This window comes from Oryx dammah, unplaced genomic scaffold, assembly GCF_014754425.2.
Source record: "Oryx dammah isolate SB20612 unplaced genomic scaffold, SCBI_Odam_1.1 HiC_scaffold_2, whole genome shotgun sequence".
Lineage (NCBI taxonomy): Eukaryota > Metazoa > Chordata > Mammalia > Artiodactyla > Bovidae > Oryx > Oryx dammah.
This window is the reverse complement of record NW_024070186.1, coordinates 83,143,652-83,157,792: the sequence shown is the minus strand read 5'-3', so window position 1 is coordinate 83,157,792 and position 14,141 is coordinate 83,143,652. Positions and strand designations below refer to the sequence as shown.

General features: G+C 41.7%; 1 long non-coding RNA gene across 1 annotated transcript; it reads right to left on the bottom strand.

Moving 5' to 3' along the window:
* Window positions 1–1,363: 1,363 nt before the first annotated feature.
* On the bottom strand, window positions 1,364–11,261 carry LOC120883511. Its single transcript, XR_005725800.1, has 3 exons — window positions 11,036–11,261; window positions 7,671–7,833; window positions 1,364–2,341 (listed from the first exon to the last, which is right to left on the bottom strand). It is a non-coding gene; the product is annotated as an uncharacterized LOC120883511 (long non-coding RNA).
* Window positions 11,262–14,141: the final 2,880 nt, after the last annotated feature.

Genomic DNA, 14,141 nt, shown 5'->3' with positions numbered 1-14,141 from the left:
TGCAAACATACAGAAAAGTTGAAAGGATGCTACAGTGAAGATCCATATACCCAACATCTAGTTTCCACCACTGCCATCATACTTTGCTTTCCTGTGTATGTATCCATTCTTCTGTCCATGTATTAACCCATTAAAAAAAATGCATTTCAAAGTAAATTGAAGATATCAGAACACTTTGCTCGAAATATTTCAGCATGAGCATTATTAACTGGAATTTAATATTTGCTTGCAGTCTTTTTACCCCTTTGAGGTAAAGTTTGCAAACAATGAAATACACAAATCTTAAATGTATTTTCTTTGAATTTTGACAAATATATACCAGATGTTATTTTTTAAAAATTACAGGATAATTATTTTACAATATCGTGATGGCTTCTGCCATACATCAAGATAAATCAGCCACAGGTATACCAGATGTTATTCTTAACATTATTTTCTCATTCAATAATTATTATTTTGTATTTTAAAAACTCTTTTACAATCATGCTTTAACATTATTTTATATTATATACTTAAATGGTTTTAGTAATCACCATGAGTTCCATTTCATCAGAACTTCACCATTCTTTATTTTGATTAATCTCAGTTGGCTGGAGTGTAACTTAAGTACCTTTTTTCAAGAAGGATGTGAGTGACTTATTTTAAGAGTCTCTGAGTAGCTAGAAATCTTCTTATAGTTCCTTCAGACATGAATGACAACTTGGATGAGCTTACAAGTCTTAACTGGCAATCTTTTGCACCCAAAACTATAGATATTTCTCTATTGTCATCTGATCTTTAATGTTGCAGGGCTGTCTGAGGCCTGGATAATTGTAAAATTCTTCTATTGTTTCTGAACTTGAATGTATCTAGTAATTGAAATCTTTGAGGTAATTTGCCAGGTACTCAGTGGGACCTTTCGATCTGCAAATATTCAGTATATAGTTTTATCCAATTATGACAGACGTTGGTAGTGTTTCCCCTAAAGGCACATTTCCCTTCTTAGCAACCTAATTCTTGATTTTCATATGCATATACAGCTATTTGGAATAAAACCCATATTTCTTAGACTCTTTTGAAATTTAGTGTTTATAAACTTCATTTCTGTCCCAGGCAGCTGACTCTGATCCTTTTGGTTGTATCAGCTCAGGAAAGTTTTATTCTTTTATAGTTTTTTATTATTTTGCTTTATTTATTCTGTTCTCTTTTGTTTTTCCCAGGAACATCTCTTATCTATATTTTCTGTCTTATCAGTTATTTTAATCCAAATGATCTTTTCTCTTATTTCAATCACTTTGTCTTTTTTCTCCATAACTCATGACAGAGTTTCTCTTCTGTACCACTGATTTTGACTTTTTTGCTATGTTCAGTCTACTCTTCATTGTTTTTAATGAAAAATTTAATTATCTGTTGCTTTCTGAGTTTCCTTAACTCACCTGTAAATCTCTGCCTTCTCTGGGCAGCAGCCTTTTCATCATTGCCTCTGGCCCTCCAAGCTTCACAGCTGAAATAGGGACGGCAGTCAGGTTTGGGGGGCCTGGTCTCAGTCCCTATGCCACTTGCTTCCTGGATCCACCGCCAGTCTTCACAAGTCAGAGCGGTGACAGGGCCTTTAGCGTCTCCCTTCCTCTGTCCCAGCAGCACCAGGTTGAACAGGATGGCCCCAGGCTTTCTACTTGTGGAAGGCACACTTTCCTGTGCTTGTCCTCCCTGCCAGGAAATTTTTTTCTTTGTTTCTTCTTCTCTGGGTCCTTTCAGAGGAGATCTGGTATACAAGAATGTAAGCAATTAATTCCAATATCTTTTTACCTAGGAGTCTGTAAAAAACATTCTTTAACATTTTTCATAATGTAAGAACATTACATTATATGCTGTACATTTATTTAAAATGCCCTAGCTGTCCAGTGGTTATAACTGTGTTTCCAATGCAGGGGGTCATGGGTGCAATCCCTGGTCAGAGAACTCTGATTCCACATGCCCCATTGTGCACCCAATAAATAAAATGACTTTTATTAAAAAAAAAAATTAACCCTAGACTTTGTAGGCAGAGGAATAGAGATGTAAGAGAACTGGAGTCCCCAACTCAGTCACTCATAAAGTGTGTGATCCAGGTCATATGCTCTTCAGTTTACTTACTGTAAAAGAAGAGTAATACTTTGGATTGAATGAGATGAAATACAATATTTGAAAGCCTTTTTAAGTTCTTAAAAGAAAAAAAAAAAAAGGTAAAAATTGGCAGCTATTCTTTTGGTCTTCTTTCTCTTTTTGCTTCTCATGGGTTGGGTCACGGTATGGAAGATTTTCTGTAAATCTTTGTCGGTTAGTTATTTGGAATGAATGTCCAGAAAACGCTGAAGAGTATCTGAGGAGACAAAAGGGAGTGACAGAGAAATTAAACATATTATTACTGCTTTCTTTGGTATTTATAAGATTTCTTCTGTTTTGTGGTACTATCTGTCTAGAATGTCAGATTTTATATTCCATGTTAAAATTTTCTCTCTGATCTCTCCTTCTAACCTTCAGTATCCACTTTCCCAACATTCAACTATTTTTGTAAAAAAGTGTTCTTTTAAAGACTTTTAAAAAGAAATGTAATCATCTACTGCTCACTGTCACTTTTCACATTGTCCCTTGGTACTTTCTGGAGGCTGAAAAATATGTTTAATTTCCAAATCTTCTTGGAAGTCACCCAATAGATTCAGGCATGGAGGGCACGGTCAGAGTACAGGGTGTGCAAGGAGAGCATACTGCGAGCTGGCCAGTATCATTTATTATAGGCAATCTAGCAGGTGCGTAAATAACTCCTCCTGGGAGGTTTTTCCGCTCAGCTTCCCAAAATGGCTCCATTTCAACACCCAGCAGTGACGTTGTATTCTCAGAATTGGATTAGCTAAGCACTGGGTAAGGTAAAAGTCACTAGAATGATCCAAAGGAAAGCTTTGCTCCTATATCAGTAGCATTTATTAGTATGATACAGGCTTTTGTTTATTACAAATGGTAGGATTCATCAGCTAATTGAAAAATCTAGGTCTTTAAAGGGCAGATGTACATTTCATGCCGTACAGTTTAAGTCTATGTATGTCATGTCTGAGCCCTTACTAAATTTCAGACTCTAGGCTAGGTGCTATGGAGGGCCATGAGATGAGTGTGACCTAACCTTGGCTTTGGGAATTCACATATTTATTGGGAGACAGGGGCAGATGTTTCATCTCATCACAGAACAGACTGAGACATTAGAAATGCAAGCAAAATGCTGTTGGGTTAGAAAGGAAAACTTGGAGTTGCCTCTTGGTAGAGAAGAATTAAAACTAGGCATTCTTGCACTCATTTTTTTTACACAGACAATTATTGAATGCCAAATTTCTTTCATGCCCTATACCATGAACATTCTGGAGGGGGCCAATTTTACTTGTTTAATTATTTACAGAAGAATAAAGTTCAACAGGTAGAAAAGAGAAGGGAGGGAATTCCAGGGAGTAGGAGTTTAGCTGAGGCCTTGAGGCTACAGGGCGTGCCCAAAAGATGGGGAGGAGTCCTGTGTGGCCCTGACCCAGGATCTGTAGATGGGAGTCAGGGAGGAGAGGCTGTAGTGAAGGTAAGGTGGAAGATAGATCAGAGTGAAACCGCAGAGGCAAAGGAACAACAAGTTCATATTTAAATCACACTTTTAAAAATTGAGTCATTCTAAGATTACTGAGATTGCTCCCATTTTGGAAGTGCACTATCTTGGAATCAGACCACATTTTGAGCTGTGCCATTCATCAGATGGCACAGAGTTATGCAAGAGAACACACTGGTCGTGGTTAACACCGTCTTCTAAAACCACAAGAGATCACTCTATACATAGATATCACCAGATGGTCAATACTGAAATCAGATTGATTATATTCTTTGCAGTCAAAGATGGAGAGGCTCTATACTGACAGCAAAAACAAGACCTGGAGCTGACTGTGGCTCAGATCATGACCTCCTTATTGCAGAATTCATGCTTAAATTACAGAAAATAGGAAAAACCACTAGACCATTTAGATATGACCTAAATCAAATCCCTCGTGATTATATAGTGGAGGTGAAGAATAGATTCAGGGGATTATATCTGGTAGACAGAGTGTCTGAAGAACTTTGGATGGAGGTTTGTAACATTATATAGGAGATGGTGACCAAAACCATCCCAAAGAAAAAGAAATGCAAGAAAGCAAAATGGCTGTCTGAGGAGGCTTTACACATTAGAACTAACACCCAAAAAAGATGTCCTTTTCATTATAGGGGACTGGAATGCAAAAGTAGGAAGTCAAGAAACACCTGGAGTAACAGGCAAATTTGGCCTTGGAATGCGGAATGAAGCAGGGCAAAGACTAATAGAGTTTTGCCAAGAAAATGCACTGGTCATAGCAAACACCCTCTTCCAACAACATAAGAGAAGACTCTACATATGGACATCACCAGATGGTCAACACTGAAATCAGATTGATTATATTCTTTGCAGCCAAAGATGGAGAAGCTCTATACAGTCAACAAAAACAAGACCAGGAGCTCACTGTGGCTCAGATCATGAACTCCTTATTATGAAATTCAGACTCAAATTGAAGAAAGTAGGGAAAACCGCTAGACCATTCAGGTATGACCTCAATCAAATCCCTTATGATTATACAGTGGAAGTGAGAAATAGATTTAAGGGCCTAGATCTGATAGATAGAGTGCCTGATGAACTATGGAATGAGGTTCATGACATTGTACAGGAGACAGGGATGAAGACCATACCCATGGAAAACAAATGCAAAAAAGCAAAATGGCTGTCTGGGGAGGGCTTACAAATAGCTGTGAAAAGAAGAGAGGCGAAAAGCAAAGGAGAAAAGGAAAGATGTAAGCATCTGAATGCAGAGTTCCAAAGAATAGCAAGAAGAGATAAGAAAGCCTTCTTAAGCAATCAATGCAAAGAAATAGAGGAAAAGAACAGAACGGGAAAGACTAGAGATCTCTTCAAGAAAATTAGAGATACCAAGGGAACATTTCATGCAAAGATGGGCTCAATAAAGCACAGAAATGGTATGGACCTAACAGAAGCAGAAGATATTAAGAAGAGGTGGCAAGAATACACAGAAGAACTGTACAAAAAAGATCTTCATGACCCAGATAATCATGATGATGTGATCACTAATCTAGAGCCAGACATCCTGGAATGTGAAGTCAAGTGGGCCTTGGAAAGCATCACTATGAACAAAGCTAGTGGAGGTGATGGAATTCCAGTTGAGCTGTTTCAAATCCTGAAAGATGATGCTGTCAAAGTGCTGCACTCAATATGCCAGCAAATTTGGAAAACTCAGCAGTGGCCACAGGACTGGAAAAGGTCAGTTTTCATTCCAATTCCAAAGAAAGGCAATGCCAAAGAATGCTCAAACTACCACACAATTGCACTCATCTCACATGCTAGTAAAAGTAATGCTCAAAATTCTCCAAGCCAGGCTTCAGCAATACATGAACTGTGAACTTCCTGATGTTCAAGTTGGTTTTAGAAAAGGCAGAGGAACCAGAGATCAAATTGCCAACATCTGCTGGATCATGGAAAAAGCAAGAGAGTTCCAGAAAAACATCTCTTTCTGCTTTATTGACTATGCCAAAGCCTTTGACTGTGTGGATCACAATAAACTGTGGAAAATTCTGAGAGAGATGGGAATACCAGACCACCTGACCTGCCTCTTGAGAAATCTGTATGCAGGTCAGGAAGCAGCAGTTAGAACTGGACATGGAACAACAGACTGGTTCCAAATAGGAAAAGGAGTATGTCAAGGCTGTATATTGTCACTCTGCATATTTAACTTATATGCAGCACACATCATGCTAAATGCCAGGCTGGATGAAGCACAAGTTGGAAACAAGATTGCCGGGAGAAATATCAACATCCTCAGATATGCAGATGATACCACTTTAATGACAGAAAGCAAAGAGGAACTAAAGAGCCTCTTGATAAAGGTGAAAGAGAAGAGTGAAAAGGCTGCCTTAAAACTCAGCCTTCAAAAAGCCAAGATCATGGCATCTGGTCCCATCACTTCATGGCAAATAGATGGGGGGAAAGTGGAAACAGTAACAGATTTTATTTTCTTGGGCTTCAAAATCACTGCAGACAGTGACTGCAGCCATAAAATTAAAAGACTCTTGCTCCTTGAAAGGAAAGCTATGACAAACCTAGAAAGCATATTAAAAAGCAGAGATACCAATTTGCTGACAAAGGTTTGTATAGTTGAAGCCATGGTTTTTCCAGTAGTCCTTTACGGATGTGAGAGTTGGATCATAAAGAAGACTGAACACCAAAGATTTGATGTTTTTGAATTGTGGTGATGGAGAAGACTTGAGAATCCCTCGGACTGAAAGATCAAACCAGTCAATCCTAAAGGAAATCAACACTTACTATTCATTGGAAGGACTGTTGCTGAAGCTGAAGCTCCAACATTTTGGCCGTTTGATGTGAAGAGCCAATTCATTGGAAAAGACCCTGATCCTGGGAAAGACTGAGGGCAGGAGGAGAAGGGGAGACAGAGGATGTGATGGTTGGATGGCATCACCGCCTCAATGGACATGAGTTTGAGCAAACTCTGGGAGATACTGAAGGACAAGGAAACCTGGGTTGTTGCTGTCCATGGGGTCGCAAAGAGTGGAACACGACTGAAAACTATATATATATGTGTGTATGTGTGTGTGTATATATATATATATATATATACGTATATATATAGTGAGTGAGGGAGAAAGAGTTAGTGACTGAACAACTATATCCATCAGATGAAAACTGGACAAGTCACTTAACCTTTCTGACACTCAGCTTTCTCATCCAAGAAAATCAGATTTGTGCAGATTAAGTTAAAAGAGATAGGTAAAGGCACAAAGGACATTTATCCGTCTTTGGTAGGTACTCAGCTAGGGTTAGTTCTCTTTCCCTCTCTTCCTTTCCTCCTTCTCCCTTCCCATTCCCAGAGGAAGGTTTTGATGGAAAACACATTTCAGTAAGATCACTGAATCCTCAAGCTTTATTCCTCAGTTTTTTTTCTCATTTTTATCCCAGTGGTCCTCAGACCCAGGCAATCATCATAATTACCTGCAGGATATGTTAAATCACAAGTTGCTGGGTCTCACCCCAGAGTTTCTGATTCAGCAGTTCCTGGGTGGGGCCTGAGAACTCACATTTCTAACACATTCCCAGATGTTGTGGTGTGGGAATCACACTTTGAAGACCTTGACTTTATCTTGTTTTGCCCTGGCGTAGACTTTGTTGGTCACTTAAGCAAGAGCTACTCTCTCATCCCTACTGACAGAGCCCTGTGTTGTTCTGGGAGCATAGAAACATTCCTTGATTTCACTGTTAGGTTTCTACCTCTGTGACGGAAGATAATGATGAATTATCTAAACCAGTGATGCTAACCTCAGTTCCATTGGCCATTGATTGATCTGAATGTACATAGAATGTCTCAAGAGATCTAAAGGTGAATCAGCTGACAACCACCTCATGAAGAGAAGGGCTTCTGCCTCTTGCACCTTCTTTCTGAATGTGGACATACTGTTGCAGTTACACTAGCCGTCTTGGGACCAAGAGACAAGCATGGGGAAGAGAACCAACATGGCAAGGATGTTAGGGCAGAGATAAAGGAAGAACCTGAATTCCAAAGGCATCGCTGAGCTGCATGCCCTGCACTACCTACCTCTACTTCTTCTACGAGGAAAATATACGTTAGTTTTTTGAAGCTGCCATAATCCATTCTTTTGTTACTGTCAGCCAAACACACTCATGACTGATACAACATGTTCTAGTTCTCTGATGTGGGTGGTATAGTTAATATTGACTTCACTTTGTAGATGAAGACACTGGAGGATCAAACAATGAAGATGACATAGTATATAGTGGTAGAGCTTAGATTCCAACTCAATTTTCCCAGTTAAAAGTTCTTGGCACTTTCCCACTGACCTATAACTCAGCCATTCTAATGATTTTTTCCTACTAATATAAACTAAATAAATTCTATTTTCCCTTCTGTTAAGGAAGAAGAAATTAATAAGTACCTATCTGTATGAGCTTTCCTTGTGCCTCTGCTCTCAGCCATCTGGCTGTGATTTATTAATTATTTAAATAATTAATTCCTCCTCTATTTACATATGTATGTAATATATATAACCTTTGATCTTTAATTGATCTTGTTTTGTAATGGAAAAACTTATATTTGTTCAGATTTTTTTCCTTACAGAAAGAAGCAGTTCAAAATAACTTTGTGTCCTGACTTTTAGACTTAGGCGTCAGTTATACTCCTACACTTTTGGATACCTTGAGTTTCTAATCAAAAACCATTATGGATCAACACTAGTAATCTTCCAGAAAGCACAGTTGGACCCAGACTACTGTGTTAACCAGTCCGAATCTCTGACTTTGATAGATCTTCTTAGCTCACCCACCCATTCATCATCCTTGGGCTCTCCCAGCTCTGCTACCCCAAGCTGTCAAGCTTAGTGCAAATATATTGAAGAAATCAGTCCCTCAGTCACTCTAACACATATGTCTGCTCCCCCACTGCTTGTTAAGACAATGGGCCCCAAATCCTCTGAACCCCTAGGGAAGACTGAAATTCCATTTATTACTAGCTCTTAGGTTAGAGCTTGGTATTTATCAGGGAGCTTAAATTAACCACCATCACTAACAATATTTCCTTTAGTATATGAAGAAATATTATTATTTAGCTCAGTAAAATTACTAGAAGAAATTCATTCATTTGGCAAATTTTTAGTGAATGTTAGGTGTGCTACAGTGCTATCAACACCATCCATTTACAGGGTCACTTATCCACAGTTTATAAAAGCATTTTCAGAGTATTAGAGGCTAGGAACTGAGTTACAATGGAGAGCAAAGTCAGTGCATATTGATAAAATATACTTACGGTATTGTTCACTTATTGTATTGTTCATAGAAGTATTTGTTCATACAATTATGAGAACACGCGCCTTGTGGTTTACTTTTTTATTACTATTATAAGGTAACATGCTGCTGCTGCTGCTGCTGCTGCTAAGTCGGTTCAGTCGTGTCCGACTCTGTGCGACCCCAGAGACGCCAGCCCACCAGGCTCCCCCGTCCCTGGGATTCTCCAGGCAAGAACACTGGAGTGGGTTGCCATGTCCTTCTCCAATGCATGAAAGTGAAAAGTGAAAGTGAAGTTGCTCAGTCGTGTCTGACTCTTCGTGACCCCATGGACTGCAGCCCACCAGGCTCCTCCGTCCATGGGATTTTCCAGGCAAGAACACTGCAGTGGGGTGCCATGTTATGTTTATATGTGCGTGTGTGCTAAGTTGCTTCAGTCGTGTCCGACTCTGTGACCCTATGGACTGCATATAGTCTGCCAGGCTCCTCTGTCCATGGGATTCTCTAGGCAAGAATACTGGAGTGGGTTGCCATGCCCTTCTCTGGGGAATCTTTCTGACCCAGGGATTGAACCTGCATCTCTTTTGTCTAACCTTCATTGGCAGGCGAGTTCTTTACCAGTAGCATCACCTAGGAAGCCCATGTTTATACATACATATATGCTATTATTTGCATCTTATTACTATTTTTCTGGTTGGAGATTTTTACCTTACCTCTTATCATTTTCTTAGTGCTATTATCAATAACAATGTAAGGAATCAATTTGATGCTGTCTCCTTATCTGTTAAGGAAGAAGGGATTGATATGTCTCTTATCTGTTCTGAGCTTTACTTGTATTTCTGCTATCAGCCATCTGGCTTCTGATTGCTATTAATTAGCTAGTTAATAATCCTAATCAAAATTTACTGAGTGGAGTCCACCTGAGTTTGCCACTTTTGGAGTACGGAGCGATGGATAAGCTTAGGACTCTGTGAGAAGAGTCTCATCAAACAGTAAAAGAGAGAAAGTATGCAAAAATAGCTGAAATATAACACAAAAATCAAATGATAAACATGACAGGGAAAGAGCAAATAAGAAACCAAAGGTGAAAGAGAGGACTTCAGGCAGGGTAATCAAAGAAGGCTTCATAGGGGTGGTGGTGGTGATGGTAGTGGTGGTGATGGTAGTGGTGAGGTCTGTGTTCTGGAAAGCTAAGGATATAGCAGGATTTGGGTATTTTGACTGAAATAGAGACTACGGGCTAAAATGTGGAGAAAACTCTCTTCTCTCTGTGCCTGAGAAGGCAACAAGCCCATCTATGTGCTGGGGTAATACATCTTGTTACAACAATAGGAAAGGATTGCTCCAGATACTGCGATTTGTCTGGAAAAGCTCTCATATCAAACGGCTCCCTTGCAGAGGCTCGACCGTCTTCTGTGTAGAGGTTTGGGTGACATGGTTTGCACGTTTGTTGGAAAGGGAGGACCCTCATGGTTGTCAAGAGTGGAGAGAAGCCAGATTAGCTGACACTTGGAGAGGGGAAGGTAGATTCTTGGCTCAGGAAGCTTTATGTAATAATTTATATAATGAGGTTCCTTTTGAGATAGTACAAAAGAATGCCAGGAGGAGGAGGGGTGGTCAGACAGCAAAACAGTACCGTACTCAGTACTTCCAACCAGCCCCTTTGAGTTATGTACAGTGTGCTCCCCACTCCAAGTTATGAGCAGCTGAACTGAATTAAAAAACAGTCCCTCCTTTGCTGCGACCTGGCCTGCCAAATTCTCAGCTGGCGTGAGTTTTTATAGCTACGTTATAAACCCCCCAAAAGTGAGGCATATAATGGAAACATTGACATAACTTGAGCTCCACGGAGTGGCTTGTGCCCCTCTAATTATCCTTACGATCCATTGGCCCATTTCTCCCCCTCCACCAGCAGAACCTGGTGCAGAGGCGCTGCCTAACCGTCCAAGGGGCTGGAGGGTTGAAGCTAAGCTTTGCTGGGGATAATGAGACAGTGTCTGCTGGTGGGAAGCCCTTGTTCCATACATACTAACCCCTCCCTTTCCCCTTCCTTCCCTTGTTCTTCCTCTGCACCGCCTCCTTCAACAGCCCCCCTCCAAAAAAAAAAAAAAAAAGGCAGAACAGTTCAGTTGGTTGTAAAAATTAATGAGTTCAGATACAGACTTGCCTTATTCCGGTCCAGCTGCGTAACCAGGGCGATTCTGACCAGCATTCTAGACGCTGACATCAGCTCCACACCCCGGTACAATGCTGCTCTGTTTGATCTCAGAAACAGATCAGGCTCCTGGGCTTTATACATCCTGCTTCCTCCCTTCTAGACTCATTTTATTACCCACCGGGAGAGCTCATCTCACTGCTCTCCCCCTGGGCAGCTAATACCAGAGGATCAGGCCCTACAGCTGACTCTTCTTTTTACCAGCTGGACACTTTGATCCAGCCTTCGTGGTCTGCTTGGAAGATCCCCGCCCCCACCAGGCGTTGACAACTGGTGGAGGACGAGAGTAATAATGATTTCATCACCTTCTCTTTGCACAGGACTTCACGATTTTCCATGCACTTCCACAATCTCGTCAATACGGCCCAGGACCACCCTGGGCAATGGAGGTGGGACACGCATTTTAAAGATGAAGTCTGGGGTGGGGGCTCATGAGCGGTGAGAGCACGAACTGACCCCAGAGCCTTTGACTCCTATTCTTGACCCATTGCTGGGACTCAATGTGATCACTGCTCAGTGCATGTATTGGGCAAGGTGGGTTGAGTTTCCACCGGTAAACGAAGTTGGAAGAAAACTCTGTAGACTCCCTTTTTTCTGCTAAGCTAAAGGAGAGGGGCAGTGACAAACCCACCTTCAGTTCAGTTCAGTTCAGTTCAGTCGCTCAGTCACGTCTGGCTCTTTGTGACCCCATGAACCACAGCACACCAGGCCTCCCTGTCCATCACCAACTCCCGGAGTTCACCCAACTCATGTGCATCGAGTTAGTGATGCCATCCAGCCATCTCATCCTCGGTCGTCCCCTTCTCTTCCTGCCCCCAATCCCTCCCAGCATCAGGGTCTCTTCCAATGAGTCAACTCTTTGCATGAGGTGGCCAAAGTATTGGAGTTTCAGCCTCAGCATCAGTCCTTCTAATGAACACTCAGGACTGATCTCCTTTAGGATGGACTGGTTGGATCTCCTTGCAGTCCAAGGAACTCTCAAGAGTCTTCTCCAACACCACAGTTCAAAAGCATCAATTCTTTGGTGCTCAGCTTTGTTCATAGTCCAACTCTCACATCCATACATGACCACAGGAAAAACCACAGCCTTGACTAGACAGACCTTTGTCGGCAAAGTAATGTCTCTGCTTTTGAATATGCTGTCTAGGTTGGTCATAACTTTCCTTCCAAGGAGTAAGTGTCTTTTAATTTCATGGCTGCAGTCACCATCTGCAGTGATTTTGGAGCCCCCCAAAATAACGTCTGCCACTGTTTCCACTGTTTCCCCGTCTATTTCCCATGAAGTGATGGGACCAGATGCCATGATCTTCGTTTTCTGAATGGTGAACTTTAAGCCAACTTTTTCACTCTCCTCTTTCAATTTCATCAAGAGACTTTTAGTTCCTCTTCACTTTCTGCCATAAGGGTGGTGTCATCCAGGCCCTTCCAAAGTGTATCATTAATTTGTCACAGCCCACCCCTTCTGCAGAATGCTGCACTCCCTTCCTCTGATTCAAGAATAGTTATTTCCTGGGAGGATCAGAATGATCTCTTACTTACAGTGGTTCTGGAAGCACCAATCCCAGAGATGGATAGTAAGCAGTTAAGGAGATTTCGGAAGCTGCTAAAATGATGACCAGCTTCTTTAGAAATAAAACATAGAAGTATAAACCTTATTACAGGGGGAGTTTCACTCCAGAGTTTGGGGTAAATGTTTTAGCAAGTACAGATTTAGCAGAAAAGAGGAGCGCAGAGGTCAGCCTCAGTTTCCTGTGGCTGCCATAGAAAGTATCACAGACTGTGTGCTTTAAACAACAGACAGTATTCTCTCCCAATTCTAGAGGCGAGGAGCATGGCGAAATCAAGGGCCATGCTCCTTGTAAGATCCTGGGTTGACACCGCCCTTGGCTTCTCTGAGCACCTTGTGGTGGCCAACAATCCTTGGCTTATGCTGAGACACCCCAGTCTCTGTCCTCTTGTATCTGGGATTCCCCTGTCTTCACAGGGCATTTTCCTCTTCTAATAGGACACCTGGGAGGGATTGGGGGCAGGAGGAGAAGGGGATGACCGAGGATGAGTTGGCTGGATGGCATCACTGACTTGATGGACGTGAGTCTGAGTGAACTCCGGGAGTTGGTGATGACAGGGAGGCCTGGCGTGCTGCGATTCATGGGGTCGCAAAGAGTCGGACACGACTGAGCAACTTTCACTTCACTTCCCAGAGACCCTACTTCTAAATAAGGTCACTTTTACAGTCTTGAAATTCTCTGAGAGCATTGCTCAGAGCTCCTGACTCCCCTCCATGACTCTTCTCCCTTGTCCATAAGAATGAGCCTCAGAGAGGTTCTCCAATCTGGGCGAGGACACCACTTGGGAAACTGAGGAAACTGAGCTAGTTTGCAGGTTCCCAAACCTACGTTCATCCCATTACATCTTGTCTTTGGTGGGCTTTGAGCGTTGTTGAACTCTCCCCTTGATTTTTGGTGAAGGTGCTGGGAACCACGGCCAGCAAAGCTGTTTCTCGGAACCTTCCAGGAGCTCATCGGCCGACCCAGAAACACAGCTTCGAGGTGCTCACTCTGGGTCTCGGGCTCTGTGTGCCACCCATCCCCCAACCCCTCATGCCTCTACATTTTCCGCTCTGTTCCCTTTAAAGGTGCCTCGAATCGTGTTTACCGCCATCTTCCATTGTTTCCATTTTCTTTCACCCCTTTCTTTTGTAGAGTACATAAACCCGACATGTTTAGATTTGCTGTGCAGTCTCTTGCTTTTATAGTGGCTTAAAAGGTATTGACTTGTGAGTTTCTCTGTGCCAGTCACAGTGTTCACTGTGGGAAACCATGGGACACCAGGGAAGCTGATGTTTATTCAATTTTAGCGGGTTTTAAGGCATTCCTCAGACCATTCATATTATAAATATCAGATTATAAATTGTCCCTGAAGCTATTAACATGCCAGAAATGACCGTCTCTCAGCATCTAAGCTACACATTTCAGACTGCCTCCTGTCCCCAGAAATGACTTCCATAAACAGCCTTCAATAAGCCACTGTAATGGTTCTGAAATGGGAACAACA